General features: G+C 33.4%; 1 protein-coding gene across 1 annotated transcript in view; it reads left to right on the top strand.

Moving 5' to 3' along the window:
• Positions 1-3,036: 3,036 nt before the first annotated feature.
• The window catches only part of MGAT4C (MGAT4 family member C), a 371,748-nt gene continuing 355,874 nt past the window's right edge, over positions 3,037-18,910 (top strand). The window contains exon 1 of the mRNA XM_057557029.1: positions 3,037-3,069. The gene's annotated coding sequence lies outside the window, so the exon portion shown is untranslated. The remainder of the gene's footprint in view (positions 3,070-18,910) is intronic.

Raw genomic sequence — 18,910 nt, forward strand, 5'->3', positions numbered from 1 at the left:
TTAAATACAGGGAAATGTTAAAACAGGATTTTAAATGATGAGAATGATTTAGTGCAGAGGGGGTAAATGATGTGAATGAGAGAGATTAGCATGAGAAAATTCTTTGAACATCTAAAAGGGTTCATGGGTAAAGTTCAAAGGAGTTTGGTAGATGGGTAGGGTGGATTAGGAGAGTTGGGAACTCCTATATAGTGGCTACTATTTTCTCAGGAAAATTTAAAGCAATCCTGTCCACTGAAATTAAGATTGAAAATAACATAAAGAAAGGGAAAATACTTATCTTGTTCACTATTGTATCCTAAGAACTTAAATAATCTGTTACCTAGTAGATATTTAATAGGTAATTCTTAAATTAAAAAAAAAATGTTTAAAGTTAAATCACAAGGAATTATCTTTTCAAAGTTCATTTGCTAGTCATTTCCAAAATCATTAGGTCTAGGAAGAGACCTTTTGTTTTCTCAGTGTATTACAGCTGCAAATACATTATAATGATTCTCTAAATGTTTATTCCCTCTTTCAAATCAGCAAACTAAAGCACATAAACTTTTTTTGTCTCATTAAATTCTTTTTTTTTAGATTGAAGTATATTTGACTTATATTAGTTTCAGGTGTACAACATAGTGATTTGATATTTTTATAGACTATACTCCATATAACGTTATTATAAAATATTGGCTATTTTCCCTGTGCTGTACATTACATCTTTGTAACGTTTATATTATACCTAGTAGTTTGTACCTCTTGTTCCCCTTCACCTATTTTCCCCCTTCTCTCCCCTTCCCACACTTCTCCTCTCTGGTAACCACTAGTTTGTCTCTGTATCTGTGAGTCTGTTTCTGTTTTGTTGTATTTGTTCTTCTGTTTTGTTTTTTAGATTCCACACGTAAGTGAAAGCATACAATATTTGTCTTTCTCTGATTTATTTCACTAAACATAATACTATCCAGGTCCATCTATTTTGTTTCATATTGCAAAATTTCATTCTTTTTATGGCGAGTAATATTCCATTGTGTATATACACATCTTCCTTATTCATTCATCTGTTTCTTTAGATTGCTTTCATATCTTAGCTATTTTAAATAATGCTACTATGAACATTGGCATGCATATAACTTTTTGAATAGTGTCACCTTACACCTGTCAGAATGGCTATTGTCAGAAAGACAAGAAATAGCAAGTGTTGGCAGGGATATGGAGAAAAGGGAACCCTTGTAATACTGTTTGTGGGAATGTAAATTGGTTCAACCACTATGAAAAACAGTATGGAGATTCCTCAAAAAATTGAAAAGAGGACTACTATGTGATTCAGGAATTCCACTCAAAAGAAATTGAAAACACAAAACTTTTCTTTTAATCTTGGAAATACTGTTTTAGAAGAAGTGATTTAAGACCTAGTTGAACAACATCAGAAGAGCCTACCGTTAAGTATTTACTACAGTAATTTGTCAAATCATTTCTCTTTTATGAGCCTTATTTTTCTCATGTGTAAAATGGAGAGCCTTAATGCCCTCTTCACTATTCTGATGAAAGAATTAAATAAGAATGTGTTAGTGGGAAATTTTATAAAGGCAAATGTTATATAATAAGGGAGATAACAGTTCACAGATACTAACCTTAAAAAAAAAGAAAAAAAAAACAGTGTGAAGGGCTTCCTCCTCCACACTCTGTCTCTCTAAGTAACATAATGAGAATATGAGTCATCTGTGTTCTTGGAAGAGTAGTATATGTATATCCGTCTGTAGTATTTGGAATCATAATTAAAAAATTTAAATGGCACTGATACCTACAGATAAAAATAAGGAATATTCTGCTTTCGAGGCTTTAAGTTCTTTAAATTTAGTTCAAGATGTTACTTTTAAAGGCTCAGCAATACTTAGAATTTTACACTTGTAGAATATCTAGATTTTTACTTCTAGGAAACATAAATTGTCACAATTTATATTTTTAGAGATTTATACAATCATAATTTGTATAGTCGTAAATTGTTTTGATATACTTGTATAATTTGTATGATGAAAACTAAACTATCAAATATAAAAATGCAAAATGGCCCCACAACCTTCTATGCAGTTAATTCATATTTTTCAAACGGTGGCACCGCTGAAAACTATTAACCAGGCTTCATACACTTGGGAAGCAAGGCAAAGATCACATACTCATATGGTTGTAAGATCAATGTATTGCTCAGATCATTGTTAGAAATGATACAGTTTGAGATTGTTTTTCATTGAAGCTTATTTTTTGATCTAGTGTTCACTTTTTCTTGGTAATAAATATGCCTCTCACAGTTATAATCAGTTAATGCTCCCATGAATATTATATGTTTAAAAATAAGAAAAAAGTCCAGCTGTGTAACCCTTCATTGCTCCCATAAAAATTAAAGGATATGATTGTGTTTGGACCCCTCTGAAGGTTTGGGAAGAGGAACGGTGGAATACAAGACTTAGAAATCCAACATAGTTGGTCTCAGACTCTAGGGTATGTTGTAGACATTACTGATGTGCTTTCTGTGCAAAGTAGAGATGTGGAGTGGTCACTTGACTTTTATCAAATAGGAATGAAAGAGACCTAATAATACTGATCTCTCATTAGCATATAAATAAGGGACTGAATATTGTCAAATTTCAAAATGAAGACATAACAGATGCCAAGTAAATGTATTTATCTATGTCATCTGATTTAAAATGCTTTTAAAAAACCTTGAACCACACTTTCAGAACCCAAATGTATTGACATAGTAGTAGAACTGACACTCACAAATTCATGGTTTCTTTAAAGATACTAATCTCAGCAATGAATAGAGAAAATCAAACAGCAAGTATTGAAAGCAGAAACATAATTGGCCTGTTTGGAAAAAGTTTACTAGGGTAACAGTGACTAGATTCAACATGCAAGTGCCATCATGATGAATGTTTACAACAGTTTTTTGAGAGCCAATTATACTGTTTTTTTGTGCAGGGACTGGAGATCAGCCAGATCAGTTGTTTGCACAAAGCCGCTTTGGGTCTGTCTTTTCAAACAAAAGCTGCAGAAAATGTTATAGCAAGGTTGAAGCTTTATTCCACTCTGGTAAGAGAAGCTTTCTTTTTCTTTGCTATAGTGAGAGTTTGATAAGAAATCCTTTTAAACCATAATGTGGTCAGGGAGAAGAGAAGCTGTTCTATGTAACAAGTCATAAAATGCTTTCTTTTCTTTTGAACTGTTTTTTCATGATGCTTTTTGCCTGTACGTTATAGTGAAATAAAACTGGAGCACTAAGTCATACTGTAAATGTTAAATTTGTACTGGAGGTAGGGGAGTCTTAATGTACTCTTCTGGAGAATGAAATATGGTGTTATTTTATGTTTTATACTCTAGATCTCCTGGTCAGGACAAAAGGAAAAAAGTCAGTATTCTGACACCATGGCTGTGAGTGAATCCATGTGTTTAAATTTTCCCCTGACCAGTGATGTTATTAATGCGCAGCAGCTCACCACCGTAAAGCTTCAAGAACCCAACCAAATTTGCCCTCTGGGTTTACTTGCAGGCATTTCAGACCACTCTAGCTTCCTTTCATTTTAAAAATTGGAAAAGCTGGGGATAGTAATTCTGGGTGAGTTTGTCTGCATGCAGCTCTCAATAATATAACTTTACATATATATACAAAATACAAGAGTTTGTTTTTCACAACAGTTTCTTCGATCTGTAATATGCTTCAATATTTCCACAAAAATCTCTCCTTGTTATAAACTCTAACTGAATTCATATCTGTCTAAAATGACAGGAAATAGTTGAGAATATAAATATACGCCTATGTATATTTACACATAAATATATACAAATATTTGACATGGGCACAGTTAATTGTAGATAATGGCAGATTTACACATTATAGTTATGTAATCCCTACAGAAGCTTATCGTTTTAAGTTTGCATTTATATAACTCATTTTCCTTGTAAAGGTTTGTTCAGAAAATGATGATGTAAATATCAAAAAGACTTTATAACCAATCACCTGCCTTGAACGCTGAATCTATGTTTTGAGGTGAATTTGTCTGTAGTTTTCAGTAGCTGAATTACATGTGTGATTTTATATATATATAATCCATGAGATTTTAATATGAATCTTTTTAGGAATTTATCCCAGAGTAGTATTCCCAGCTTCAAAGGTATAATCAGCTGGCAATGTCACTATAATAAGTCATTAATAAATATTCATGTTCATTTGATCATTTTCATAAGCATTTATTGACTGTCTACCTTGCTAGATATTTAAATGAGAAGAAATGTGCAGCTTATAAAAGAAATGTAATATATAATATCTGCATAGATTTAAAGATGATTCAACACATGTACTTGAAAATAATTTGTATTGAGGTTGTAGCTAAGGAGAAATAGGTAAAAGTATCTTACACACAGAGTCAGGAACAGGTACAACAATAAATGCAATGAGAATTAATTTTTCAGATTAAAAAATAATTCCACCCTTTAATACATGAGCCTGAAAAACTGTTGCAATGCCATTTTCCCCTTTTACCCTCTTTTAAATTATGCATACATTTAATACAACCCATTTTAAGTACTTGAGCTGTGTATGTTGTACTGAAATATAAAGCCCTGCCCCTGAAAGAGAGTCTGGTCTGAAGGTGAGCTCAGCCAAAAAAAAAAAAAAAAAAAAATTATATCACCATGAGTCCTTATAGTTAAAATAATAATAATGATAACAATAACAATAATTCAGTTAACATTCTGTGGTTTCTTCCCTCTTAAAGACTGTATGCTGCCCTTAGGCACCTGCAGCAGGCAACAACAAGAGCAGTAAGTCCCAATTCATTTAGTTTCCTCCATTCCCAATTTTGAAATAAATTTCGGATGGACAAGAGTTTCCTTCTAGGGAAAGAATCGTGTTTAATGGTATATATATATATATATATATATTTTTTTTTTTTTTTTTTCTTTTCATTATCACCTTTACCTTTAGAAAGTTTACTTTGTCATCACACACACACACACGCACACACACACGCACACACACACACTATTTCATGAGGAGGAAAGAAAAGCAAGTAGAGCACACGTGCCCCCTGATGAGTATGGCACGGCAGGATCCCCCAAATTTTTTTACCTTCAAGCCTTTACTTTTGCTATTTAGGCCAAGAACGTGGTTTTTCTATTGTCTGGTATCCAGGTTTTATCTGTCCTTTATGGCTTAGAGTAGAGGCCACTTTGTATCATGATGTCTTCCCAGCATGCCTCATGCCCAGTCCAGGTAAAATTATCTCTTCCCCCTTTCAGCATTCTTATCACTTTGTCATTGTGTGGAGAAAAGGCTGAAGTTTATGAACAGCATGCAAATGCCTTATTTCATAATCACAAAGACAGTGAGACACTTTGTCACACATTCCCTCCTTCCAGACAATGTTTTCAAAGTCTGCTTTTTAAAATGGTACTTGTTAGAAATTTAATTTTTTAATTGCTTTTCAAATTTCCTTTGCCTTCTTTGCCCACCTGCTTTTCTAGCAGCTGGTAATCTTGCCTTCTGTTTCACTGAGAAAGTAGAAATCATCTGACGGGGTCCCCCCATGTTCTTTTGCCTCCAAATCTAAAAAGCTTACTTCAGTCTACACCCATCTCTCTCTTTCCACCTTTTATAGTGGGAGGAAACACCCAAACTTATAACAGGGTTCAAACTCTTCTCTACTTCTAACTTCTCAGGTATTCACCTCAGTCTGCCAAATCTTTTCTCCTAATCATCAGTTTTATTTTCTCCATAAAATCCTTCCCACTGGAAGTCTATGTTAACCATGCATACCTAACAATCCATGGCTGGGATGACACATTCCCCTGTGGATGCCATCCGTATTCTGCTATTGTCCACACACTTCTCAAAGAGTTTTTTGTTTTTTGTTTTCTAGACACCATTTCCATGACCCTCTCTACCTCCACTTCTCTCCAATCTTACTCTACCTTCATGACTCTTCCAAACCTCAAGTAGCTATTTGACTTTCTTGTTGATAAATCCACTGGACACTTTTCAGTTCTCATCTTGCTTTCCCACCAGTATATGAAGGTTGACTATTCAATCCTTTTGAAACACTTTAACCTTTACTTCCCTGATACCACATTCTCATGAATTTATTTGGTTTGTTTGATTTTCCTACTTTTTGGTGGTTTCTTTCCCATTCTTTCTCTTTTACTGGACCATGTGTTTAAGAGTTCTACAAAACTCATGTAAAAGAATGAAATTAGAACAGTCCCTAACACCATACACAAAAATAAACTCAAAATGGATTAAAGACCTAAATGTAAGGCTAGACACTATAGGAGGAAAACATAGGCAGAACACTCTATGACATAAATCACAGCAAGATTCTTTTTGACCCACCTCCTAGAGAAATGGAAATAAAACAAAAATAAACAAATGGGACCTAATGAAACTGAAAAGCTTTTTCACAACAAAGGAAAACATAAACCAGACAAAAATACCACCCTCAGAATGGGAGAAAATATTTGCAAAAGAAGCAACTGACAAAGGATTAATCTCTAAAATATACATGCAGCTTATGCAGCTCAATATCAAAAAAACAAACAAACCACTCCAAAAATGGGCAGAAGACCTAAACAGACATTTCTCCAAAGAAGATATACAGATTGCCAACAAACACAGGAAAGGATGCTCAACATCACTAATCATTAGAGAAATGCAAATCAAAACTACAATGAGGTATCACTTCACACCAGTCAGAATGGCCATCATCAAAAAATCTACAAACATTCAGTGCTGGAGAGGGCGTGGAGAAAAGGGAACCCTCTTGCACTGTTGGTGGGAATGTAAATTGGTACAACCACTATGGAGAACAGTATGGAGGTTCCTTAAAAAACTAAAAATAGAATTACCATATGACCCAGCAATCCCACTACTGGGCATATACCCTGAGAAAACCATAATTCAAAAAGAGTCATGTACCACAATGTTCATTGCAGCACTATTTACAATAGCCAGGACGTGGAAGCAACCTAAGTGTCCATCGACAGATGAATGGATAAAGAAGATGTGGTACATACATACAATGGAATATTACTCAGCCATAAAAATAAACGATATTGAGTTATTTGTAGTGAGGTAGATGGACCTAGAGCCTGTCATACAGAGTGAAGTAAGTCAGAAAGAGAAAAACAAATACCGTATGCTAACACATATATATGGAATCTAAAAAAAAAAAAAAAAAGTTCTGAAGAACCTAGGGGCAGGACAGGAATAAAGACGCAGATGTAGAGAATAGACTTGAGGACACGGGGAGGGGGAAAGGGAAGGAGCTGGGATGAAGTGAGAGAATGGCAGTGACATATATACACTACCAAATGTAAAATAGATAGCTAGTGGGAAGCAGCCCCATAGCACAGGGAGATCAGCTCAGTGCTTTGTGACCACCTAGAGGTGTGGGATAGGGAGGGAGGGAGGGAGACGCAAGAGGGAGGGGATATGGGGATATATGTATACATATAGCTGATTCACTTTGTTATAAAGCAGAAACTAACACAACATTGTAAAGCAATTATACTCCAATAAAGATGTTAAAAAAAAAAAGAATGGCACTTCTAAATTTTAAAAACTTATGTATATCTATTATGATAATAAAAGGGGTATAATTTGTGCCATGGGGAACCTTAGTGGTGCAAGATTCTAAAAACAGAATACACTCACCACCTCCATGTTACCTGATTTCTCTTTTCAATGTGACTTGCAGGAATAAACTATGGTCCAACATTAAAAAAAAAAAAGAGTTCTACAAAACTCAGTATGGGCCTAATAATCCTCTCCCTATTTTTTCTCTCTCTCCCTCCCTCCCTTTCTCTATGATCTTCATTACTAACATTTAAACACACTTTTAAATATCAGCAATCTTACAGCGAAGTGTACCAATAGCTAGGTTCATCCTCTGATAAAATAGGGATATACTTGACAAGATATTAGATTTTGGATCACCTAATAAAATACCCTCTACCCTAAACAATATTTGATGAGATTCTACCATGTTTCTATTTTGATTTTTCCTATTTTACTACTGAATGTCACTGTCTTGTTTCATATATTCACTATTTCTTTAGCTATACGAATAAATGGAAATGGAGAAAGAGGAAATCATGTGAAGGGCATAGAATAAATAGATTTTTGTTATACTAAGATATTCTTACCTTTGACAAAATAAGTAATAAAAAATGAGTCAACATATGACAAATGGTGCAAATGTTGATGTAGTTATCTTTATTTTGAGGTCTGTGAGATTCAAACAAAGATTCACAGTAGAGAGTTTTTAATCAAATTGAAAAGAAATGTCTGAGAAAAAGGTTTAAATATGGAAGTTATACCAATTAAACTGTTTTGGTTTACAATAAATAGGGAGAAAACTAAATTGCTTCACCCATTATTCTGGAGAATATATTTCAAAATAGAGTTCACTTAAAAGCAAATATCACTTGCTTTTTAATATTAGTAATTATATAGTGGACCCCTTCATATAGTATTTGAACATTTATCCAGGATAAAAAAATTACAGAGAAATAAGACTAGAGATAATGCAGAAATGTTGAGAAATTATTGGAGAGGAGGAGAATGACTTGTATTAGGTATCAAGTATAATACATATGTATGTATGACAATGTATCAGTGAAAAAAGGTTAGTGTGCCTGATGTGTGTGTGTGTCTGTGTGTGTGTATAAAATATACTTTGGTGTATAGATTGATATCTATCCATCATAGACATGCTTCATTTTGCTTTGCTTTGACTTTTCTAGGTGTACTATTTCTGGTGTTAATTCAAATATGATAATTCTAACTTGCCCTGTCTCTTTAAAATCCAGATTATATTCTGGGAATTATAAAGAGGTTTTTTTCTATATTTCTTTCAAATGTGCTTAGCCCCATATAACAGATTCTTAACAGACAAATTTGTTATTGTGTGAGATCCACTGGTAGATAAATATAAACGTTTGTTAGCACTTTTTATAGAGTCAGATGAGTACTATTCAGGAAGATACAACATAAGTGATTTCTGTTCAGTTGAGCTAAGCTGGGTCATGGAGACTGAGAGAGATATTCTAACATCTGGGAAGCAGCCTCATAGCACAGGGAGATCAGCTCGGTGCTTTGTGACCACCTAGAGGGGTGGGATAGGGAGGGTGGGAGGGAGGGAGATGCAAGAGGGAAGAGATATGGGGACATATGTATATGTATAACTGATTCACTTTGTTTTAAAGCAGAAGCTAACACACCATTGTAAAGCAATTATACTCTAATAAAGATGTTAAAAAAAAAAAGAAACATTCCAAATGCCCATCAATAGGTGAATGAATAAACAAATTGTTAAAAAAAGGGGGGGGGATTGCTGTTTTACACCACCAAGCTTCGGGTGGGCTAAAAAAAAAAGAAAAAAGAAATATCTCTGATACCAGGGAACATGGGATGATTTTTTAAGAACACTAAAAAGCTAACAAAAGGTCTCTAGGTGTGCGTAAGTAAGCTTGGCTTAAAAAAATTTAAAGCAGATATACTCATTGATAACTCCCTCATTTTATCCATCTCAAATACCACCTCCTCAGAAAGATTGCTGTAGCTCCCCACTCCTATGGTCACTCTGTATAAACTTACCACACTTTCTCTTCATATAATTTATAATTACATGATATTTTATTATTTACTTGTTTCTTTTTGTCTCTTAGACTAAGGGAGACTAGATTTAACACTGTGTGGGAAGTGTGTGGTATCATCAGGAAAAACGTTGTGATTACTCTAGGTTGATAACCATGGCTACACTTTTTTTGGGGTGGTCTGTTACGTAATTATCTTGACATGTAAAAAACACCCATAACATTATTTAGTTAACACTAATACTTAATGGCCAACACTAACACATGCACACACACACACACACAAACACATACACACACACAGAGTATATTAAGGAAGCCAATGACATTTACTTAGAAAAGTAAAAAAAAAAAGGAGAATTTGTTTTTTGTTTTCTTCTCATTAATTCACATATCTTTTTGTGAGAAAATACTCTAATTCATGACAAGAATAAATAAACAATCCCTACAATTAACTTATGGAAATTGTTCTCATTCATTACTTTCAATTCTTTAGGCAAGGCTAATTGTTAGGGCTACAAGATCCTGTGTTTGTCAACCTTTGTTTTAATTCTTCCACCACTGTCTGTGAATTTAGGCAAGGAATATAAACTCCCTCATCATTGTAATGAACATAACAACATTTCCATCTCTACAAAATGATTAAGATTAAATAAGAAAAAAATATATAAAGCAATTACAAGAATGCCTGGCACACATTACTGCAAACAGGTTAGCCATTACTCTTTTGAGGTATTTTGATACTTCAGATATCCCCTAACAATTGTCTTTACATGATAATGCTCAGAAGGCAACCATACTTTCTTCTATTTCTAATATTTTTTTTAGGTTACCATTGCAGTAACCATTTTACTACCCCAGTTTTAATAACCATCATTCCCACTGTCCATCTGTCCCTAAACATTAGTATGTTCTTTTCCTCTGTCACATATGACTGACACCATGCCTTATAATCAAATGTTAAGTCCTACAATTTCTTGTTCTCAAGTTTCTCACACCTGATTTCATCTTTTCTGTTTCCATTAACATACCCTTGATTAGAAATAAATTTGGAAAATATTTTCAAAGAGGTTTTTGAAGAGAAGCAAGGGAGGCTTTTATATTTATAAAAGATCATTTGCTTTAGGGAGTTTTGTATTAGATAATGGAAAATGCAAACTACAACCTAAAGGTAACCTGAAATAGAACAAGAATCGTTGGTGTCAGATCCTCCATCAGAAATTGGACAGTGACACTCTGAAATCTATAGACGTGACATGAAGTGGTATCATTAGTGTGTGGACTATCATTTTCACAATATACAACGTTTGAAGTCCCCCAGGGTAAATACAACATTAGGAAAGAACCATGTCTGGTTTTTTTAAAGACATTTTCTCCTTAAAATAACTAAATTGTGCTGTCATAAAATAATTTTGGACTCATTAGTTTGTTGTTTGGGGATGAGAAAAACTTAAAAATATTTGACTCATTGGGATGAAATTTGTATTTGTAAATATTTAGGGTAATATTCAAATTTTAAAAATGCAACTTTTATTTTCAAATGTAACTGTAGTACAATCCAAATATAATACCAAGGCTCCATGGAACACTGTTTGAAAATCCCTACAGCTCTGGTATGCAAAACAGAATGTGTTTTTTAATGACCAAGTAGATAAAGAAGCTGCCAAAACAGCAACTAGAAGTCAGGCTGGAAGAAGCATTCAGTGAGAGCTGAAGCTGGTGATCCTGCTGATACTCACTTTGGACACTGAAGTAAAGACTGCAAAGGGTTCCGTGCTTTAGTCAACAAGTCTTGGAAGTAGAGATGGGAAGATATTAGTTTTTATAGTAGACTCCATCTTTCACTCTTATTGATTTTGTAATCTTGATAAAATTACTTAAACTCATTGATCCTCAGTTAATTCAATAGACAAATATGAAGAATAATTACTCTCTCATAGGTTACAACAAGGATGGTGTACAAAGTTTTGGAGTACACATAGATTTTTAATAGCTGTTAAAAATGTTGGTAGAATCTTGAATGGAACTATATGGAAAGTCAGAGAAATCATTTGCAGATATTTGGAACTACAAATATTGCAGCTGCAAGGGAATTATGACTTTTCTTTCAAGTTGACAGTTAAACCTTAAATTTTGTTGACTACTAAGTATATCAGATCATCTCTTCTTCGACCTAGTTTAACCTGAAAAACCACATGTAAATGTATGGATGAGGGCTCAAGATGACCAAGAAAAGTTGGTCCAAAATGAATTGTACCTAAAAAAGGTAAAGATAGATAGTTGCATGTAGGTTTTAAAATCTCATGTCCTATTTATCTTTCAATAATACATTTTAAAAATCCTAAATTTAACCTGGTCATGAGCTAAATTATATAGTGAATTGGTTGGAGCAGAAAAAACATATACCAAACATAGGATTTTACACTATGTTTAACTTTTAATTTATTTTATGATTGCTGATTACTTTTTAAGATTTGAAATAAAATGTACCAATTATTTAGTTATACAAATACGTATGTAATAAACAGATCGCTGATAGATAGATGGAGTCTCTTATATTAGATATAGTTTTGATAAAATATTACTGATTTTATACTCTGAAAAGTAAATGTGTGAAGAATATTACTTCCTTTATTGTTCTATTACATTTGCCACTAAAAAAAAAAAAAAATCAGAATGTTTTAGTATCAGGATCTTGTTGCTTAGTTCTTTACTGTACCAAGCTAAAAGAAACTGGACTTTCCAGCATACTTTTGTGAATGAGCAATGATGAAACTGAGGCACCTTCAGAAATTCTTTTCTGTTATGCTCCCTGACTTGCTCTCTGTAGATGCACAGTTGAAAACAAGTACTTGAGGAACAGATAGCCTTAGTTCAAATCCTAGTTTCATCACCCACCAGTTGTAAGAACCTGAGTACTTAACCTAAACCCTTTACAACTGCATTTCCTCATCTCTAACATGGAGATAATAGCATCTATTTTATAGAATTAAATGATAATCTAGATAAAGAATTCAGTCATGAATTATATATAATACATATGTTTCCTATTTCTGTAACCTAATATAAAGTAATTTGACACAGAGATTTTATGCTATATTAGATTTAAATACTCTATGTGAGTGAAAAGGTTCACCTTTTGTGATATTTTAGAACACATACAGGGATCATGTATTTCACTTCCACCAATATAAATATAAATGGAACAGAATTTCCTATTATTGGTCAACTAAAAATATGACTGCTAAGGATATGGACGCTTCCCTTCCTGAATCTGTGTGTGTATGTGGGGGGGATCTACACATATGCAAGTGTGTGTGTGTGTGTGTGTGTGTGTGTGTGTGTGTGTGTGAGGAGACTGAGAGAACCAAATTTTTCTATAATTTAATCAAAAGAATACTTCAGTTGGCCAAATACAGGCTCTATGATGTTAGAAACTCTTCATTTTGAAGGGATGGAAAGTGAAAAGCAGAAAATTATTTTAATATCGAAACATTGTAACTGTACTGATGTAGCATTGTAATGATACTGTGTATAGTAGTCCCTACCTTTCCAGTAAGTGGATGATTCAAATCATGGCTATAAGTGTGTAGTACATGTCAATTTATGCTGCACATCATTCCACGAGGAAATCTAGAAAGGGAGCATCAAACCTGCCCATAAGAGGGATAAGGTGGCCCCTCCTTAGGAAACAACCCTCTTCTTTCCTAGAAGTACATAGAACAAAGCTATAAGAGTAGTATCCCAAACGTGTGATTTCCTTTCTTTCCCAATACCTCCGGCCCCTGTCAGCTGACATTAACAAGGCACGGACCCGTTAAATATGTGCAATTCTTTGCATATCAATTATATCTCAATAAAGCTGTTCAAAAAAATGAGACATGTACACTCGAATAGGACAATTGTGTAAGAAGGCAGAGAAACATATTTAGATGTGATTTTTCTTTATACCTTACAACTGTAGGCATGTCTCCATATAGCACTGAAGGAAGTATTCATTAGGAGCAGAGGCTTGATCCCAGAACCATTTCTGCCGCAGGTTAGCTGTAGAACCTTGGGCAGGTTGCCTAACATTCCTAAGCCTTTGTTTCTTTAACTGTGTAAGGTCAATGATACTTGTTAATTCTACATATGATTTTTATACTTTATATGTGAACATTAACTGAGATGATATGCATATTTATTGTAATGTCTGGTGCCTTACAAATGATTAATAAATAATAATTATTAGAATTTTATTATGATGATATGTTTCCTCTTCTACTGTTCTCATTGTCTAGTAATAAGGAAGCAGGCTTTGAGTCAAAGGGTGAAGGAATGGCAGCATAAGATTCTCCATTTTCTTCAGATGAAAACACACACTAATGCTCAAAGGACATTGCTGAAATAGGAAATACCCAGAAAATCATTGGCAATGATGGACCACACATTCAGAGTAGTGAAGAGGCAGATGCCATAACATATTGCCTATCTAGATGAGCATTAAATAGGTGGTATCCCTCTAATATTGAGAATATAGTTTCAAAGTGAAAGGTCCTCATTAGATTTTTAAGCATGTGTATTGTGTTTATATAGCTTGCTTCTATTATGGAAAGAGGAAAGGGTTTACCATGAAATAGGGCATACAGTTATTGATATAGGTATAGATTTTTATTATTACTATCATTAATGAGTATACCATTAAATAGAGTATATAGTTATTGATATAGGTATAGATTATTATTATTACTATCATTAATTTTATTAGCACTCTATTTAAATTATGCAGAGACAGAGAATCATTTGTAAGGTCCCTCTATAATCAGAAGTAAACTTTGTTAAACAAATGCAAGTTTAATACCCTTCCATTGACCTTACAAAACCCCAAGGTATTGGTGAAGTTATATGCATGCAGTACTTTCAGATTCTCGTCGGAAAACGATCATCATGTAATTTTCTTTGGTGTTTGGTGCAAGACACTACAGATCTTGGAGCTGAAGAGCAAGAGAATGGACTCTGTGTTAACTAGAACTTGCCACTCTCAGGATCCAAATCATCAAATACAGATGTAATATGTATAACAGTTTTGAAAATACCAGGCCACTGCATATCTCATTCTTCTTAAATTACGATGAAAGTCAGCTTCGTGTAATGTTCAGGCCAAGAGATCTGGAGCCACTGCTTTGCTGCCTGAGCTTGAATTCAGGGCCTATCACTTAACAGTTGTGTGGCTTTGAATAAGTTACGTTATCTCTGTGTGCCTCAGATTTATCATCTATGCAAGGGATATAATAAGATGTATTCCACAGAGTTATAAGAATTAAAAGATTTAATAAATATGGTCTCTAGAATAGTGCCTGGCACAAGAGACTATACTCTATACAACTGTTTGTAATGATGATGATGGTGTTCAAACCTAGCCAGTCTCACTCATGCATCAGTGGATTTCAGTGCTTTAGGAACTGAACAGGTATCACTTAGAACACTCAGCAATTTCTTAGTTATGACTGTAAAATTAATTTGGTAATTCAATCAGAGTAAAGGTGAGCTTGAAAGCTAATTGTTAAATCTAATAACAACAACAACAACAAAACACTATAGCCCAAAACTCTCTTTATATATCAAAGGAAAGGTGCTAAATTTTACTCAAAGATAAAGACAGAACACTGTATACAACGTAAGAGAAGTTCTAACCATCCGGAGAAAGCACAGTACACTTCCAGTGATTGCTGGAAAAATAGGTGGGTAAAATTTAAAGAGAAGGGTTAAACCTCTTAACAACCATAAGAAGCACTATTATTATTCCCCTTTTACACATTAAGAAATACAGGATTAACGATGCTAACATGTAGATGAAATGGTTCTGGAACCTAGGTTTTTCTGACCTAAACCCAGTGTTCCTAATACTTATTTCCTTCTATTATATGTTTTATTATGTATGTCAGTTAACCAATAAGCCTAAACTGTGAAGAGAAATCTCACTTTAAATTTTATTTCTTGCATGCTATCACAAATACTCAGGGCAATTTTTCTGATTTGCTAATCTATACTAATAATTTTGATTTCTATATTAGTGAAAGTGGAAGAGTATATATACAGAAAATATAAGCCCCCTTAATTCCCCTTTGCTCTGCATCTTTGACACTTTTCTAAATATCTAGCTTGTATGGTTTATGGACCTAAATGGACTCATGTTCACAACAAACGTCCTCACTTTGACTTTCTCCTTATTGAGAATGTGAAGAGTCTTGCTAATAATTTTCAGTGTATTTAGGAATAGATATTTTAACACATCAATATTTGTATTTCCCTAGTTTTTACTTTTAATCTCTTCTACTATGAGGCACTTCCAGAATTTTTGACCATGTATTTATAGGACAATATTTGTCCTATAAATACACAAACATCCATTTATGCATGTATTTATGTATATACGCACACACATGTGCATGCATGCATTCGATAGGAGAAGGTATCATACAGTTGATAGTCAAATTCTTAGTTGTCCCATTATAGAAAATTTCATTCATTTTGATGGAATTAAAAACAAATTTGGTTACCATATGGTTTTTGAAACTTCCTAAAGACAATTTTTTAATTTAAATACAATATTTATAGACTGATATAATATTAACACTCTGGCTTAAATAATTTTATTTTAGGTTAAATGACAATAATAATAATATAGCTTTAAAGCTTTAAAAGTATTTTACTTTTAACATTATTTTATTTACTCCACTATGACTGCATAATGCAGTGAAATGCATAATATTTTGACACTAATAGAAAATATTTGTGTAGTCTTAAAATGTTCATTAACTTACTAAAATAGTAAAGTTAGGAATAATTTACATTCAAGCAAACAGTATAGGCAAAGAGAGAGTTGCAAAAAAAAACCTCATAAAATACAGCTGATTTTCTAATTTTTCTTGCATTTTTCTTATAGCTGTCCTCAAAAAGACCATTTATTTTGATATTTGTGCAGATTACTTTCTGCCCATTTTCCATCTTTCTCTCTACACTGCACAACAAAATGTATAGGTGATAGCTCTCAGTGTTTGACATCGGTGGGAGAGATTAGCAGGAGTGGTGACTTTGACAAATCAGATATATTAAGGCTTTGCTGGCAGGATCCACTGCTGAAAAGCTGGTTTATCATAGTAACCAAGATACTTGTTACTTTTTTCCAAAAAAAAAGAAAAACAACATTTTTCAGAATAGTGTATTGAAATGGAACCTAATTGCCTGTACATCAAAATTTTAAATTATTTTGCAATATCCTTGTTGAGTTTTGTAACATTCGCCAAATATTGACCCGTATCATTTTATAAAGAGAAAATACAGAGTTTATGTTTCATTTCAAAATGAGAGTTACCATGGGCATAGAAATTGATTTTAAAATACTACTTCTTGGACACAGAAGATGCTTGTTGGCCAGAAGATTTAGGCCATTGCACTCTTATGACCAGAGCTATTGGTATGTTTGTGTTTTTATATGCTACAGCAATTTTTAAGATTGTCAAGAGTTGAAAAATGATATTTTTCTAAATGCATGACTCTTTCAGAGATATTGATGTTTTTTTTTAACTGATCTGTGGGTAAATTTTGAAAAGAAATTGGTTTCTTTTAAAGTCCATTTTTAGGAGTTAAGGCAGCTACCCAGGGCTTCTCACAGTTCCAAGGTTTTGAACATTAGCTATATATCTTCTGATAGAATTTTGTACTTCAGTTAACTGTGTTTAAGCCAGCATGAGAGTAGCAGAAAAGAGGTATAAGGATGGTGGAAAAGCAGATTTGAGAAGAGTGTTTAAGTGGTAGAATGTTTACTATAAACTCTATCTCCATTTATCATAGTTCTGAGTCCTTGATTGCCGTCATTCTGTCACTTTGTATCATTTTATCTCTGACAGAAACCCCAGTTCTAAGCCTTCATTCAAGAAAAATCATATTTTGTACCAAACCATTAGTAACCTTAGTTTCTTCCCCTGCACTAATCTTGCCCATACACTGAATTATTTGAGAGTGACTCCTGTGAATGATTTACAGATTAAGACTCATGACTTCTGCACATGCTCCATATTTACATATTTCCTTAAAACTATACCAAATATATTTGACATTATGGGATGTTGTATGGGACATGTATGGGATTTAAATTTTTTCTCCTTATTTTAGATTTGAACCTAAGTTCTTCTTAAAAGTATAAGGCATCTTGGCAAATTGTGAAATATGATTTTTGGAATGAAATCTTTCTAAAAGGCTATTCATAATAAAATTACTATATGCAGAAGGTAAGTTTTGAAAACCAAAGTAATAAGCCTCAGTTGAATTCAAAATTTAAACATTAATGATAGATTTGATAAATGTATTAAGGGCCCAATTTCTGGACATCAAAATGTCATAGTCACTATATCAGGAAGGGTTAGAGTGATACTCTAAACATTGATGTGTCCTAAACTCTTTTTACTATAATTGAGCATCTGGTCATTAACACTATTACATAAAAATGCTTTCTTTTATTTCTGCCACGTAGAGACACTTAAAATAAAAGAAGGACAAAAATGACCCAAGTTTAAAATATGTTTTATCCAAAGGAGCTGTTCAGATTCTGACCCAAATTACATTTTGTTTGGTTCACTTGCTATGAAAAAAAAAAACAAAATTGAAATGTCTACCAATTTGAAGGGATATTCAGAGCTTTAACTAACTCTGAGTTGGCTGTGATTCAGATTTTACCAGAAACATTTACTAAGTAAAGATTTATCCATGGCTTTTCTGGCTAAATTGTTCAAGTGGTAGGCCATGTGGGATTGCATCATATTCCTAAACTAGAGTTGTTACAAACAATAGGTGATTTGAATGCAAGCTGTTATACACCTCAAAGTACAATGTGGTTTGTAGGGAACTGTGGATTTTTCTATGGTTTATTTCTCAGAGAGAGAGACAGAATGTTTGGAATTCACCTAGAGAGTGATTTCATATTACAAGCTGCTAAGACTTGGCCCAGACAATTTTGTGGGACTATAAATTTTGCTCAAATTTGGAGAATTTATTAATAGACTTACTATCTATGAATTAACTTAAACAGTAAACTCTGCAAAAGGTGTTTTTTATAAAGGCTACATGAATAATCCAGAGTTTCACAACCAAACTTAAAACAGTTAACTTTTTAAAAAAATTCATGGCTTTATTGGCAATTCCTTCACTAAAGGGAACATAGTTATATTTATGCTAAGTATGGGCAAGTTTTTTCTGTCACTTTTTTCCTCACATTTGCCTCTCCACTCAACACACACGTGCAAAA

This window comes from Balaenoptera acutorostrata, chromosome 11, assembly GCF_949987535.1.
Source record: "Balaenoptera acutorostrata chromosome 11, mBalAcu1.1, whole genome shotgun sequence".
NCBI lineage: Eukaryota > Metazoa > Chordata > Mammalia > Artiodactyla > Balaenopteridae > Balaenoptera > Balaenoptera acutorostrata.